Raw genomic sequence first — 16,435 nt, 5'->3', positions numbered from 1 at the left:
ATCTGAAAAAGAGTGTCAGTGGGAGTGTGACTGCCCTATTTTTGGTTAATTAAAATGTGAATGTTTCCTCTGCTTCAAGCCCTTTGTGATTTCATTTCTTTCCTTCCAAAATACTGAGCTTAGAGCTTTACATGTGTGTGTTAAGATGGGGGGCCCCTATCCAGCAGGACCCAATGCCTCTCCCCAGAGGGGCACAGAGCCCCGGGGCCGGGGCTGGCAGCAGTGTGGGGTCTCTGTCCCACCCCAGTCCCTGCCGGTCCCCATGGAAAGTGGCTCAGGAAGGCACCCAGGGGTTGAGCATCACCAAGGGTGGTAGTTTGCTTGTGTGTAGCCCCTTTATTTCATGTGGAGTAGGACATTTCTCAGTGCTAGTTCAGCTGGCCGAAAGCATTCCTCAGCTGTAATTCTGATACTGAATAAGGAATCTGGGTTCTGGTCCCAAACCAGGTGACTGACCTGCCTGGCCAGGGTAGCAGCTGGAGAGCCTCACGTAAAGTGATAATCCAGCACTTGGCAGGCTGCTGTAGGAACTGTTACAGATTTGCTGTCATATTAGCGAACTCGAGTTTTCATTTCCAGCATCTTGCTATGCAGATGGTCTTTCAACTGTGGTTGCATCTAAACAGGAACCCAGGTGGCTGAAAATCAGCTGGGTTCACAGCGAGGCTTTGAACCTGACAACGTGCCTGGCGTGCTTTCAATGCGTTGGTCTGTGCTGGGACCACATCAGCTGGTGTTAGATTTGAGGCTGCTGCACGTATGCACTGTTCCTGTTTCTGCAGTTTTTAATAGGTCTGGACCAATGTGGCATTTTGTCCTGAAAGGAAACAAGACAACAACAAAAAGAAAAAAAAAAAAAAGAGAGAGAAGGAAGACATTGCTTATCAAGCAATAGTCCTTTTTGTAAAATGAGAAGTGAATGATAAAAAGAAGTACTGGGAACTCAGACAAACCTGCATGAAACCGAAAATCCTTGTTCTCTTCAGCCACGAGCCCAGCATATCAGAGGGCAGCACATTTCAGCAACATTATGGACAAGTTCCATCACAGAGAAATTAATAATAGAGTAATACAAAGAGTAAAGTCCAAGACTTCAAAAGGAATTGAAAAATCTGTGTTTCAAGTCAGAAACCTATTTCTGGATAACAGGACTGTAAAGGAGATTTTTAAGATTTTCTTCTTTTATTACTCTTCTTCTGTACCTGCACATTCCTCCAAAACACCTGGTCTCAGCCTGGCTGAGGCAGGTTGTGCTAGAAGAAGCTCCTAGCCAAATCAGAAGTGCAGTTCTTGGTATCTGCAGTCTCGGATGTGCAGAGGCACAAGTGTTTTACAGATCATGTGTAACAGACTGACAACACCTTCCTCTTAGTTTCCTCTTCGTTTGCACATTCCCACCTTGATTCCTTAATAGTGTGGCCCGTTTCACCCGAATTTAGCAGGAGATTTGTGCTTTCTGCTTATGTGGATAAGAGACTTTTGTCTTCTATGTATTTTCAGTCAGCAGCTTCAGATGAGTCATTTACTTATGACAAACTGCAATGCTATTAACAACATTTGATAAAGTATAACAGGAATCACACGTCTTCACAGTTCCCGGGCAGGAGGAAAATGAATCCTATTTGCACTTATGGGACAACATGAGGAAGCATCTTATGAGAGTGCACATTACAGAACTGCAAGGCATTGGTGTTATGGCAATATTTCAGTGCAGACTTTTACACTCAGCTTTAATGATGGTGTCAACTCAAGCATCATTGTTAAACAATCTAATCAGGTCTCTTAAACAGCTCATTTTGAGGAAAATTGCAAGTTTCAATGTAGGGACGAGCCAAAAAAAAAAAAAAAAGCTTAATTGGAAATCTAGAGAATGTACATTATGAATGGGTTGAAGAAAAGCTATCAATTTTTTGAAAATGTGTAGTTTTTAAAAACAAAAACAAAAATGTTTCATCTATCATTTACATCTCAGAGCATAACCTGAATTTTTGTGTCTTTGGCTTTCTGGCTGACAAACACAGGTTCAGCTGACTGCTGGATCTGAAGTCTGGGAGAAATTTCCTTGCAGAAAGGTAGTGTGACCTTTGGAGTCTTTTTCTGTCAATTCAGAGGCTGCTCAGCATCATTCTTCAATTGGGGTCAAGAGGCTATAGCCTGGATGACCTGCTGGAGCAATCCTTCTTGGTGTGCAGGAGATGTCTGCTAAAAAAACCTCTTTGCTTTTGCTATTGCTTTCTTTATGCTTTCTTATTTCAGACATATCTTCTGCAAAGGAGCAGGAAGTTTCAGTCTTGAGAAGGATTTGAAAGGTAGAGGTTTCTGTAGTCTTATGTGTTCACTACTCATGCACATCAGGGTTTGCTGAGATGCTAAAAAGAAAGGTATGGGGCAGGTGGCAGCACTGGAGAAGCCAAAACACCCAGAAGATGGAAAGCAGCTGTGGCCTGTGAGTAAAGGTGAGCCAGAGTAACATGCTATTTATTTCTCGCTGGAAGTAGTCAGAAGTATCATTTTATATTTTGCCACACTCCTACACCTGCTGCGAAGTGTAGGTGCCAGGTCCCCTGATGCAGTGCCTCAAATTCCTTCAGATGGAAAGACTGAGAGGACTTCAAACCATGCTTTGAAAACTTACAGAACTGCAAAATTTATACTAATTAGGAAAAAAAAAAAACAAAACACAAAGCCTCTCTAGTGGAACCACGTTCTGTGCCTTCCTTCCTTCATAGCATATGTAGAAGTGTTTTTGCTCTTTTATTTAGAGATGTCTGGCTGATTGGACATTTTACTGCACAATATAATAATTATGCAAACACATGTATAGAACTTATATTTACAATGTCATTTTATTTTGTAAATGCTCATATTTTTATTTCTTTCATATTCTAAAAACAAAATATTTTGAAAGAAAATTAAGAATGACTTTATAGAAAGAACATAACACCGTGCATCCTTCTAGCAAGATTTTTTAAATCAAAATAAAAAATTGTCTTTATTTTCCACTTTATTGTGTGACAAAACCTTCTCTTTGCTGCATTCTCAAGAGAACCGGTGTTCATTCGAGTAAGGTTTTACTCCTAGTCTCTCCAGATAAATATATTATAAGAATTCTTAGAATAGACTCTTACTCCCTCAGACAACGACAATATAGTGGGGAAAAATAGCCAGAGAAAATTTGTCAGAAGGGCAATTTTCAGCTAAGGAACACGGTAATATTAATCTGTGCTCTAAAAGTCAAGTGTACTTACTGCTTGCTTATTGTTCTGCATTGCATGTCCTGAGGTTGCTATCAATTTAAGTCCTGTGTTTTTGAAAAACCAGAGGGAAATAAAGTAGGTTTACAAGCATCAGGAATTCAGGGTCATCAAACAGGTAAGTCCAATTATTCCTGCTCTTAGATCTCCTCCCTATGCACACGAACATTTTTCAGAATAAGGACTCTGCTTTAAAAGAGACCCAACTAATTTACAACAGAGGAAAAGCAGGTCTTCAGAAAGCTTTCCAGATGACTGTGCCTCATTCCATCTGAATGAGCCGTGTACAGAAGCCAGTTATTAAAATACCTGTTTGTATTGGAAGTACTTGTTCAGAGTTTGGGACTGTCAACTTCTTGGTACTTCATGAATGCAAAAGAAAAACTGTTTTTAACAAAATAGCTGAAACTTACTGTGGTTCTCTTTGTAGCCTGACTGTTTTAGTAATCTGTGTATTTACCCATGTATGGGTTTTATTGAATGAAGAAAAGCAAACAGTAAGTTAAACACGGCTACACAGGCAGAAAATGTATCCTTCCTTCTCCTCCTTTAATTAAATAATTGATCCAGATGCACCTCCATCTGTCCCCCACCCCCCAGCCACTGTTTCACACGATCCAGTCTCTCAGGTACAGGACAGAACAGTAATATAGCCTTATCCCTAAGAGGGACCAAGTCTGTTTATTCAAACGTTAAACTCATCTATCTCATAAAGCAATGAACTCCTGGACTAAAAATCATTCCTAGAGATCATTTCCTATGTGAAAATATTTGTTAAAACCCAGAGACTTAACCAGGCCAAGCATGGTTATGACCGATTTGGACTAATGCTAGTTTTCAAAGTTGAGAAACATTTTGAGACTAATCCTCACAGTATTTACTCTGCATCTCATAAGACCGTTTACCCTGGGGAAGGCTTAACTGAGCAAGAATTTGTGGAATACTCTGAGAATAATTCTCCTGTTCACACTCTCCTTAATAACGCAGGCAGTGATGCAGAAGAGTAGGATTATTCTAGACAGTTCCCAAGAAAATGCTTGTACATGCTAATGAGGAAAAAAAGAAAGCACCGGTGTTGTTCAGTCTAGAGGCAAGAATCCCGAGGAGGGACATGAGAAGTCTTTAATTATGTAAAAGCATATTGCACAGAACAAAGCATTAAGCCGTTATCCATGTCCACTCAGGGCAGTGTGAAAACAGATAGGCTCAAATTGCAGCAAAGGAGAATTCTTTAGTTATTAATAAATGTTTTCTGCTGTATTTAAGAGCACTTGGGCACTGGCACAATTTGCCCATGGAGGCTGTGTCTCTGCACTGCTGCTTGGAGAGCAGGATGGGCGATGGTTCAGATCTGTGTAATCCCACCGAGAATATGAGGTGCTTTAGGGGTTTAAGTCCCTTTCAGTCCCTTATCCTACTAATATCTGACTTTTATTTCTCCTTGTTTTAGTAATATGTTTAGTAGTTGAACGTGATCAGAGATTTAAAGATCCTTAACTCATGTAAGTATTAATTAATGAAGATTTGGGACAATCCTGTGAGGCTACTATTCCCATTTTACAGATGGGGAAGCTAAATAAGGCAGATAAAGTGCTCAGGGTTGCACACAGATGCTGTGCTTTCAATTGAGCCCAGGAGTGCTGACTCCTCTGCTTTTCACATCCTCACTACCAGACACATTTATTTTCCTGTTACTACCTCTGCAAAATAGTCCCTTACTCACTGTCCAGAAAGGGCTTTCTCCTCCTTAGAGTGATAAAGTAGTGATCTGAAATCTGAGCAGAGCTCACCTCTGAAGGAAAGGAGTAAATGAACCTGATGGGCAGGATAAGGCTAAGCCTACAGGGAAGCAGTGAATAATTTCTTGTGAACTACAGCAAAAGGAAGAAATACAGAAACGACCAGAAAAAAGGAAGTATTGCTGCTAAGTTGGGTGTCCTTTTAAGTACAGTCTTTCTGTGTCTTGGAGGATTTTTATATAGTATATTTTTTAAGAGCATACCAATAATAGTCATAAAATATTAACTTTTAAAAACATCCCTTTTGTATACATCTTCATGTTTTTAACTGCTTATTTTATTTTGTTTCCTTTCTTGGAAGTATTCCCAAGAGGAAAATTGATGTTTTATACCTTCCTGGGAGCAGCCACCTCAGCAGTCAAACAATCATTTTCCACTTGATGCTTCAGCCATGCATAATAGTAACAACAACAATACCACAAAGGGAACTTTTCCTTTACATGCCTAGTTTCAGCCTGCTTAAGACTCATTTTTCACTGTTCATTGGTTTGCCTACCTCCTATAACCCAGCTTCATCACCTCCAGGAAACCTACACCACAAATGTGGATAAAAAGTCTTAAGCTTAATTTTGCCATTTACCAGATTTGTTAATGCCAAAGTCAGCTTGGGTTACTCTACATGACTGTTCAGTTATCTTAGTAAAACATTTGATTATATTTGATTTACATATTTATATTATAAATATTATATATGATATAAATATTATAATTATTATTTTTTAACATTTTATTATATTTATTATATTACCTTACAGGTGAAATGGAACAAATTCAAACCCTGAACCTTACAAATTTGTTGAGGACTTTTGGTATTGAAAAACAAAACAAAACAAAACATTCTGCCACAGCAAGTGCCTGTTGACCTTTGTAGACTTGAAGTGCTTTGTAAGGTGACTTAGTGGTGACCAGAACTGGAAAATGTTCTTCTACCACACCTGAATCAAGAAAGCAGCTGTGATAAGTATAACATGTATAAAATTTTGGCTGGCTACTAAAGATGGAACATGTAAGTAAAAAATCTAAAATTGCAGAAAAAGCAATTTGCAGTTTCTGAAGGTCTGAGCTGGGATGACATCGTGGCTCTCCCTGCTTTGCTCGGTGCTGCATATTTCTCTTTTGTCCAGATCTGGCTGAAGAGCAGACAAGACAAAGCCGTCTATTCATTCTTTATAATGTCTTTTTTCCACTTTTCATGATACAGTGATTTCCTCAGCTATGCTAAGTGGCCATCACTTCAAGCACCCGATTTCTTACATTTTCCAGCAGAGCTGTGAGCAAGGAAGTAGCAAGGCAAGAGGAAGAAAAGGCAATGCACAAGGCGTATCACCAACAGCTCGTTTCAGAAGCTCAGTGAGCAGAATCTGTTAATGCAACTGGAAAACTTCTTAGAGGGAAAGAAATAATTTTGATATGCTTTAACCAGCTGTTGGAAGGGAGTGGACTTGAAAAATAAATGGAAAAAAAATAAAAATTAAACCTGCACTTTTTACAAATATGCAATTTCCCACTGTGGGGAAAAGGCAAGTTCTGCTCCTCTTCTGGGCTGTGTGTGAGCTCACCACCTGGATGTCATCTGGCCCACACCACCCAGCATCTGCAGTGTAGTGGGGTTGTAACAGGGCCAGGGAGACCAGTATCTCATTCTTCCTAAAGGCTCTGTTATCCCATTTCCTCTAACAGGTCTAGGCTGTCATCTTGCTGCTAAGCTAAAGGTTAATTGGTAAAAAAGGGAGGTGATGTCACTGTCACCATTTAATGGCAATACACCTGAGCCAGTCCACCTCTGAAGGCAACACCCGCACCAAGCTGCTGTTGTCAGGAGTGCAAATGACAACGATCTGCATTGAAACTGTGCAAAGGTTTTGAAAATTTCACCGATCTTTCCCTGCACGGGAGAAACAGGCGCTATCGTGAATTCAGATCAATATGTAAAACAAGATTTCTGTTAACCCCTGCCCCGAGATGTGGCGTTCCTCATACCCATGCCTTGTCATTGCTCTCCCTCTTCTGTAGGAAAGCGAAAACCGTTCATTCCCCGTTTAACCCAGACATCTTGGTATGCATTTTTTTTTTTTCCTGTCAGGTAACAAATAATTAGATGGCTTCTTTCTTCCTATCCCTTATACCTCTTAACAAAGTAAGCAAGTCAAAAGGAAGCAGTTGGCACACATACATCTAAACAACCTTTGAAACTGCTGAACTCAATGGAATAATTGGACATGCTCTGGCAGCTGCGGATCATGATGGAGGGAACATGTACAGCACAGTTTATTCAGAAACTTCTTCATCTAAAACTAAGCAAAAAAAGGCTTTGGTTAGTGCAGCACAAACCTAGTTACAAAGAAGACAGCAGCTGCATTGAGCTGAATGCTATGGTTTTGTCCCCAAATAGCCCTCTTTCATGTGTTGCCATACATTCACTGACGCTAAATTGAATACACAGCTTGAGGGTTAAGTCATAGTCGTGTACAACTGTCTCTGGGATCCCACTGAGACCTTGATGTCATGAAGGGCATGGCACTGGGTGATAAACATGAGTTAGTGGGACCTCTGTTCAATTAATCTCCCATATCTGTACCTGAGTATAAAGGACCGTCCGATTGAATTTCCTCCATCCTTGCCTCCTCTGACTTGCTGCTCAGCCAAACAAGAAATCAATCCACATCCTTTATGTACTAAAAGCAAAATTATAGTTGCGACGTACATTAAAGCCATAAACTGCCACGACACCTTGAGGATCTCCAACGTGGTATTGCGATCCAATGTTATTGGAAGATTAATTTTATTTTATGAAAATAAGAATTAATTATGTTGGATCACTTTGTTAAAGTGATTGCGCTGTGGTTTAGTGGTTGACTGTACTCAAGTATTTGGAACTTAATTTGATATTGTATTCCCTACTACAGCCAGGAATATTACTAGTGGGAGATTTTATGAATAAAGATAAATTTGTAATAAACCATGGTACCTACTTAAAACCTCATTATCCCTATGCTGTTCTTTTCCTGGAAAGCTGCACATCAATTTTGGTGCTTGTTTCAGAAAACGCTGTGTTTTTTTTTTCACCTCTTATTCCCTTTGTACATCCCAGCTGGCACTCTGTAACTCTTGGGGGAGGAGGGATCAGAGACATGCAGATTGCAAGGAGGAAGGTAAGCATGAGCAGCCAGCGGAGCTTGGTGCAGCTCTTTGTAAGCAGAAGAGGAGAGCAGGAGGCATTCGGTTGGCGTGGGGCTGCAGCCCCCAGGCTTGGAGCAGGGCTGGCAGCACAGACCTCGGGACCCTCTGCTGTTGGAGAGTTCCCCACTTTTTGGCCGAGGTTTTTTCTTCAGGCCTTTCTGGGGCCCTGTTCCCTCTTTCTGCTGCTCTCCCAGGCACACAGGGCCACTGTCCCCCCAGGGCACACCGTCCACCCAACAGGGTGCTGCTGGGCTCCCTGTGTGCTGGGGGCACTGGGGCTTGCTGATTACTGGAGGTCTATCTGCTTGGAGTTAACATTTTTTTTTTTTTTTAATATGTCTATAAGCCACTAACAAGTTAAAAAATTCATGATATACTTCTTGCCCTTGTCAATCACACCATCAATCTGGTTATTCTCCCAGCACAAGGTCTAGTCAAAGCCTGTAAATTCCTCAGGCTAAACGTCCTGCTCCAGCTGAATTGTATTGGTTGCAAGAATAGAGGAGGGCAAGCAGAGAGGGATTAGGCTGCAAGGAGACCTGATTGCATACAGGTGTGCATTAAACCCTGAGGTTTGGGTGCAGCCTAGAAATATGGGAGGGTTACACTTAGGTCAGGTCTTTCAGGCCAGGGTTAGGTTTGATGTGATCCAGCGAGAGGGGTTTGGCAGAGAGCGACTTTAGGTGGGCTGTATTTTGGATTAAGATTTGAATCAGACAGGGCTGAAACCACGTTTGGTCATTCAGTGGTGCTCAGCCCAAGGGAGCTTTGCGCAGCCGGGGAGGGGACAGTGAGATGCTGTGAGCCAGGTAAGCCTTGGCTGGAGCCTTTTCACCTGAGCATGTCCTCGTCTCTGGGAGTCTCACTGGATGCTGTGTGTTTCTAAGTCATTTTGCTTCTGAAAACAGAGATTAAGCATTGTCTGGGCTGCTTTTCTCAATACTTTGGAAATCATTACCCTAGAAACAGTGTTAGCTTAAAGTGATTATGGATGTGGAGGTATGGAAGTCTCTCTTAAGCTGATTTCTATCATGACAAAGCTTGGTTCTCTGAAACCCTTTTTCTCTTCAGAATTGTCAGCCCTCATGTATCACGGCAGTACACAGTGTCTAAAAACACCATGGAGCTTCTTCATTTTAAGAGAGCCTGTCTAGTAAGCCTGGCATCAAAATTGCAATTTTTTCCTTGTGAGACTGGCAGCTGCCAGAGAACGTGATGTATCAGTCTGATTGTACCTGGAAAATAAGTACTGAAAGGCTCTGCCTCTCATCTCCCTCCTGTGGCTGGTACTTACCAATGCTCTGCTGGAGAGCAGCCCTTGCTGAGCCGAGCAAATGGCACTCCGAGCTGCACCAGGGGCTGCTGGCATCTGGATAGATTGGGATCTTTCTGCTAAATGGAGCTTGAGAGGGCTTTGGGATGATCAGTATATGGGTTGTCATTTATGTGACCTACTTGACCCGGGATGCTCTTACGCAGCATCATGTAAAAACTGATAACAGATGTAGCAAAACTTCCCGCATAGTTGATAAATATGCATGTACTCCTTAGCCACATGGGGTTAGGAGAAATTTTATTCTGCACAAAGAATAAATCTGAAGCTAATTCTTTTGTTGTTAGTATTTTTGTTTTGTTTTTGAAAACTTGGGTTTAGAATTTAAAAAACATCTTTTGGCAGAATAAATACTTTTTTCTTTCTTTCTTTTTTTTTTTTTTTTCTGAACTTGTTTATACCTAGAACACAGATAAAGTCTCTGATTGAATCTGATTTTATTTACATTGGCTTCCCAACAAACAAGTTCCTCTGACTTTGAGAAACTGCTGCAGTCGTGGTTCTGGGCACGGTGAGGCTTGCTCCACCTGCTGCTTACAGACTCCTTGCCCTCAGTAGCTGCTTCTCAGTTTACCCTTCCAGTATTTGTGCTTTCATTCCACTTTCACAGCTTTGATGCTTTTTACTGTATTGAATTACACTTGCTTGCCTCTTGTAAAATGTTCTTTAAATATGTTATGCCAGGATTAAGCTGCTGAAATATAAGTATGAAATGTCACCATCAGCTCACTATCAGACAACTGTGGTGGAACACAATGTGCAAAATACTCGAGATCCCTGTCTGCTACTTGAGCAGCAATTTCTGCTGAGGAACTTCTTTGCCCACGAGTGCTCAGCTTTGTGCATTGCAGCTTCTCTGTTCCCTGCCGCATCAACTGGTGTAAGGGCTACCTGGGCTGCAGTGGGAGAAGAAGCAGTGGTTACAGTGTCATTGTTCAGTGAGAATACTCTAAGCTCAGGAATAAAATCTTTTCTTCCTTCAGCTGCAAAGGGCTTGCACTTCATCTTATCTTCAAGGCTAATTAAATCACAAAACAAGAAATTGAGCCAATTGCCATGTATTTAGTGCACTTGTACCTAATGAAAAACCTGAGCCATTGCAAGCAATCTAAAGAGAAACTTTTGAAGAATGATTCTTTCTCCTTCTCCCTGTGATGGGTTGTTTTAATACTGGAAGCTTGAGTGCTAAATGCTGAGTGCTGTTGCAGCTCTTATCCAACAGATACCTGACACTGAAGTTCGAACAGTGTTCATTTGAACAGGCTGGATTTCAGGAAGACATTGCTATTGACAGTTATCCCTTGCAAGTAATGTATTTTAGTTAATGGATAATTTTGCTGGGTATTTGTTTTGAAAAACATGTTGAATCTTCCAGGAATGTGGAACACTCCACCTGTTTCTGTTACGGCCCAGTGAAGTCAACTGAAAAATTCTGCCTACAGTAATCTCTTGCATATTTTCTTCTGGGAGGAAGAGGAAGGGCAAGGCAGCTTTCTGAACCTTACCACCAGTACTAAGTGCAGGTGAGGAATAAAAGACAAAGCCCACAATTTTCATGTAAATTGCTGATAATTAACAGCATCAAAATGTAGTGCCATGCAAAAAGCAGATAATCCAGCTGATGTCCTGTTGGTGGGAATGAGAAGGCATCACCCTACTGCTGCTCAGGCTAGGAGCACATGTAGACATAGACAATTCCAGGTGCAAGAATTGCTCAGTTTCAGTGCTGCTGAAAAGACCGAAGTGAGAACAATAATGTTGTCAAGCAGTATTATTGTTTAACAAAGCTGAAAATAATTCTTAAAAGGAGGCATTTTATACACAGCAATAGGCACTAATGTCCAATTTCTGAGGCAAGTCTGTGGCTATTCATGAGGCTATGCTGGAACAGTCAAGGACTTGGTGCTCTGTTTCTGGGGGCTCATTCAAAATAAAAAGTGGAGGGGTGTTGAAATTCAGTCTGTTCATCCACTAATAAGTTTATTTTTGTCTTGGGCAGGTAAATGATCAGCCTGTTAAGTCAGACAATCTGAAAGATTCTGGCATTTATCAGTATGCAGGAAGTACTCCAGTTACTTAGAAGCACAGTAGTGTTATCTCCCATCTACTCCCCAGGCATATTTTTGCCTGAAAAGCTCTGTTTTTATCAGTAGCAGTTCTGTGTTGTGTCTCTGTGGTTACAGAAGACAGAGGCTGGATCAGAGTAGAGGGAGCATATCTGGGTGCCGTTTGACTGCTGTGCTAGGGATTGTTGCCTATTGACTATGCAGAAGAGCACATTTGTTTGGCTTTTCAGATTGTAACTCAAATTAAAATAGAGTATTCCCATTCAAACTTCAAAGGGGGTCAGTTGCCCTGAATTACTGAGACTGTCATAGTTCAGTCCTCCGGCAGCACCTCAGCGTTGTCTGCACCAAGGCTCCTTGCTGCCTTTCTGACTTTATTGACAAGGAGGAGCACGGACCTGTCCCCAAACATAAACAAAACTGTGGCCATGTCTGAAGCAATGGTGTTATACGTACTGCAAATAGAAGCCTACTGAAGGTGAGGCTGCTCTGTAGTACAAAAAACTCCTGGAGTAATCTCTACATCATCCCTTCTCCATCCCTCATATCCGTTTGGTTTGTGCTAGAAAAACTTCTGGAGGAATCTAAAGCCCTTGGCTGTAACACTCATCTACAAGAGCACTTGAGGCAGCTGTGCTGTGCTAATGGGGCTGGGATTTGGCTGGTGGCTTTATTGCATGTATTTGGTGTTGATTAAATACAAGAGCATCTGATGGTGTTCCAAGGCAGTGGCTGTGTAACCTCCTTTGATTGCTGTCCTTATTATAATGAAGGATAAACTATCAGCTTATAAAACTCAGAAAAAGAAAGCAGTTGGGTCTATGTATGCAAAACCTCTGGAAAAATATTGAATAATATAGATCCTGTGGACTGTGTTAGGCTGCATAGCAATTAAATTTTAGTTTACTGTATCTGAACCAAAAATGATTGTTATAGATCGGAAAAGCGAGCAGTTCTTTATTCCTTTGGCAAAAGGACGGACTAAATCAAACACTCACAAAATGTGCTTTTAAATAGTTTTCATCCAGGACCATCCTAATTGAAATTACTAGTTAATAAATACCTTTTGAATTTTAAGTGGTGATGGGCAAGTACGAATTCAGGATGTATATTAATGAGGAAACTCCTCTTACATGGTTTGAAAGGACAAGCCTGGTTTTGTTTTGTCTTTGCAAGGACAAAGATGTGTTCATCTCATGGCTTCATTATGGTTGTGCAAGGTGTGACAGAAGCTTGACCTTTTCATCATTTTGTATTCTCCGTGAATCCCTTAGTTTCTCACTCATTCTCAAGGTATGGGCTTTCAGATACCAGGAAATTAAATGGCCTGCAGTAACTCAGCAGTGCAAAGTCAGAACTGGAATATTTATAACTTGTTTAGCCTGAAGTATACTCCAACCTTACTGAAGACCCAGCACCAGACTGAAGTAATAAGAACTATAATACATTGACATATTAATGAGGAACACTTAGAGAACTGCAACTCTTCCAAGCATCTCAGAATACCTAATTATGAAAAAAGATCAGTGAATGGAAATGTGAGAAACTGAGATGGGCTTCTGTGAGGAGGAGCAGTAGGAGAGTGGACAAATTTGATCCAGAGTCAAATAACTGGTATGACCCTCTCTGCTATGATTGGGGGCAGAATGCCTGCTGAAATAAAATGTGACTTGCCTGGGTAAAGACACAAGTCTTCTGGCACTGACATCCAGCTGCTCGATGGATCCAGCTGACCTGCTGCCTTTGCTGTTAGTTAAGGAACACAATGAGTGCCCTGTGGGGTCACAGCATGCAAAAGGGGCGATGGAGCACGGAGTGAGGTTTGGAGCTATGAGGGGCTTGGCGCTTGCTTAGAGCTGCTGGGGAGGAGCGATGGGCAGTGCCTGGGGCACACGTTCTGGGAGAAAGCAAGGTTAGCCCTGCCTGTGTTGGGTTTCTTGCCACAGAGCCTACTGCACAAAGGGAAATGCCTTTGCATTCATGCAGGCTGCCCACAAAGCCCTGGCATATGTCAGAAGTAGTCGTGCATGTGTTTTAGCACTAAGAGCAGTGTCTCACTGATGTTGCTTTGCTGCCTGCCATGGCTTCTCTGTTCCTTTTCTGCTGTCCCCTGGGCAGGTATCCACTCAGGCCTTATTTTGTGCAGAACTCGGCTCAGTCGGCTCTTGGAGGCATGTCTGGAGGAAAGCACTTAAGGCAGGTTTGCCCTGTGTAGTGACTGCAGAACTGCAGCATTTCAGGAACTGAAACAATTTGATAAAAACAGCTTTTTTTTCTTGCTTGGAGACAAAACTTTTATTGTAGCAAATGGAAATAAAATCAATATACATGGAAATGACCTGCATTTTGGGATCCTGGGTATTGTTGATTTAATACTATTTACTTAACGGCTTGGTAAATGTGTGGTTTGTCTCGATAGATTTTTGAAGAAAAGGGTAATGTTTTATAGTAAACAGTATAAAATTCAAGTGAAGGCATCTTAATCAACTCCTATAAAAATTAAATGAGCGATTGAACATGTCATAAGCTGAAGTCATATTTTATCATGCTACTCATTAATGCTGGAGCTTCTTTGGTGATGGCTTCATTAATATTCAGGAGGGTTTTAGTGCAGAAGTGCTCCATCCTTCTTGGGGTTGCTTCCTTCCTTGACTCCATCCAAAACACTGACCCTGTCCAGTCTCTTAGAAAAAGTAGATTTTTCTAAAGCTTCTGTTTAATGTAAGCGCACATAATGAAATTCAGGATTATGCAGAGATCTTATTATTCTGGGGGCTTCCTGTACCATTTTGCTGTGGAATATAATCAAGCTGCTCATATCTGCAGTGTTTGGGAAGGGCTTGGATGAGTCAGTCTAGGATATAATGCCACAGGACTGTAGGTATTTGGCCTGGTTCAGCTAATAGAGCCAATTTAAGGAGCATTTGGGCTGGTGAAGAAGGTTATTAAACAGAGGTAGCCTGTTTGAAAGGTGCATCCCTCCTCGGAAGGCTGAGAGCCTCTGTCAGTAGCAGGGTTGGAAGCAGTGGGATTTTAAAGGCGGTGACCTGGGGCTTAGCAGAAACCTGAGTGTGTAGGTGTAAAGGTCTCTCAGCCTGGGGCAGGGAGGTCCTTGTGAGGAAGTCCCTGCCCTGTGGACAGGGTCCTTGTGGCATCCATGGTCTGGGAACACTCTGAAAAGCAGTTTATAAGGGGTTGCCAGGAAGGAGGTTTAATTTCTTTCTTAGACTGAGGAGGCAGGTTGGTAGCGCATAACTTCTCGGAGTATGGATATCTTTCCACTGAACATAAAATAAGACTGAATTATATATTGTTTCATGTATTTATTTTATAAAAGGCAAAAAAGTGTACTGGAAGATCAAGTACCTGTCTTCAGTGAAGAAATCTCTAGTAAGAAATTTGTAGATGAATGTCTTCCTAGCTTCCGTAGCAGTGGTAACAGTGAATGACAAATACAACTTCCAAATGAATACATTTGCGTCCATATTTATTGCAGGCAATCTTGAAATATCCCGAAGCAAAAGAGGCTCATGTTGTGAAAAAGAGACATTAAGGTGACATTGGTAAGCAAAGCAGTGGCTTCCTTATGAAAAGTGTGAAGTGCTGGGGGCAAACACAAGAACTTCAGCGCAGTGTTTGTGGGAGGGAAATGTGCTGCAAGCGTGCTCCAGCAGGCAGCGGGCTACCAGGTGTCCCACTGGGAAGGGGAGAAACCTCTGAGCCCTGCTTTTATTTGTGTTTGTGCTGATGAGATTTGGCTCCTCTGGAGAGAACGGTGCTGTCGTTCACTTGCAGTGACATTCATGCAAAGGTGGCTTTCCCAACTAGCTAAACCGATGCTGTTGAGTTCAAGCTTAGAGGTAGTTCTCATTCATGGTTTTTCTCCTTTTCTCTCCCCCTGGTATTTCTCAGCTACTCCATGCAATATTTTATCACTGCCTTTTCATCAAGGTTTCTTCTACAGCAATAACTAATTGAACACATGGCTGTTGGATTATTTTTTTTTTCCAGAGCTGGGTACCTCTAAGAGTTAGATAGCGGGGAAGCCTTCACAGTAAGGACGTGGCTTTATTATAACCAGAGTTCATAGCAGCGCCGAGCAGCTGAGAGCTGCGAGGAGGAGGATGCTGAGAAATACATGCCAAGTTGCTTGATGTTCCTTTCCCAAATGTCTTCTAATTTTAAACACTTAAATAATTGACTATTTATAAATGTTTCAATGGAAAAATCCCCAAGCTCAGTGACAGATGGTCAATCGCACCTTGAATGAGATGATTATTGTAACAGTCAGCGCAGATCTCTGAATAATGCCTTTCCCACTGACTCCGGTGTTGCTTATTTGGGTCATGCTGAAAATAGCCTTAGCTAAAAGGTGTATGAAGCATCTGCCAAAGCATGTAATCTGTCTCTGTTTCAGCCCTCCTAAGTAAATACACTTGAACATTGAGATGGCAACGAAGTAGATGAATACAAATGTTCAGAGTCAACTTCTTTTGGCAGGAGTGATGATTTATTTTTTTTTTAATAAACTCTCCCCCCTTGAATCTGCATTTGTTGTTCCTCTTTGGTGGAAAATAAGAGTAACTTGTAGAAGATCTCTACCTCTCATCAAGGAAAACACTCAGCTCCCTCTCCCTTGTCAATACATAAGAACAAATGGTTCTGCAGAAGTTAACTTCTGGGGGTTTGTTTTTTAGCATTGTATCGTGAGGTGATGTTGATGGTTCTCTTGTCAAGGCAGTAAGCAGAGAGTCATACATCTTATAGTAAAGAGATGTTAAAGAAATTCATTCACTGTGCCAA

The 16,435-nt window shown here is 41.5% G+C and overlaps 2 long non-coding RNA genes across 2 annotated transcripts; both read left to right on the top strand.

Moving 5' to 3' along the window:
- Positions 1-5,815: 5,815 nt before the first annotated feature.
- On the top strand, positions 5,816-8,015 carry LOC113843934 (uncharacterized). The gene is made up of 2 exons (XR_003497887.3): positions 5,816-6,059; positions 6,255-8,015. It is a non-coding gene; the product is annotated as an uncharacterized lncRNA (long non-coding RNA).
- An 849-nt stretch (positions 8,016-8,864) lies between these two features.
- Positions 8,865-16,079, top strand: LOC106020093 (uncharacterized). The gene is made up of 3 exons (XR_001195454.5): positions 8,865-9,042; positions 15,129-15,195; positions 15,644-16,079. It is a non-coding gene; the product is annotated as an uncharacterized lncRNA (long non-coding RNA).
- Positions 16,080-16,435: the final 356 nt, after the last annotated feature.

Source organism: Anas platyrhynchos, chromosome 6 (genome assembly GCF_047663525.1).
Source record: "Anas platyrhynchos isolate ZD024472 breed Pekin duck chromosome 6, IASCAAS_PekinDuck_T2T, whole genome shotgun sequence".
NCBI lineage: Eukaryota > Metazoa > Chordata > Aves > Anseriformes > Anatidae > Anas > Anas platyrhynchos.
This window is presented reverse-complemented; position numbering and strand designations above follow the sequence as displayed.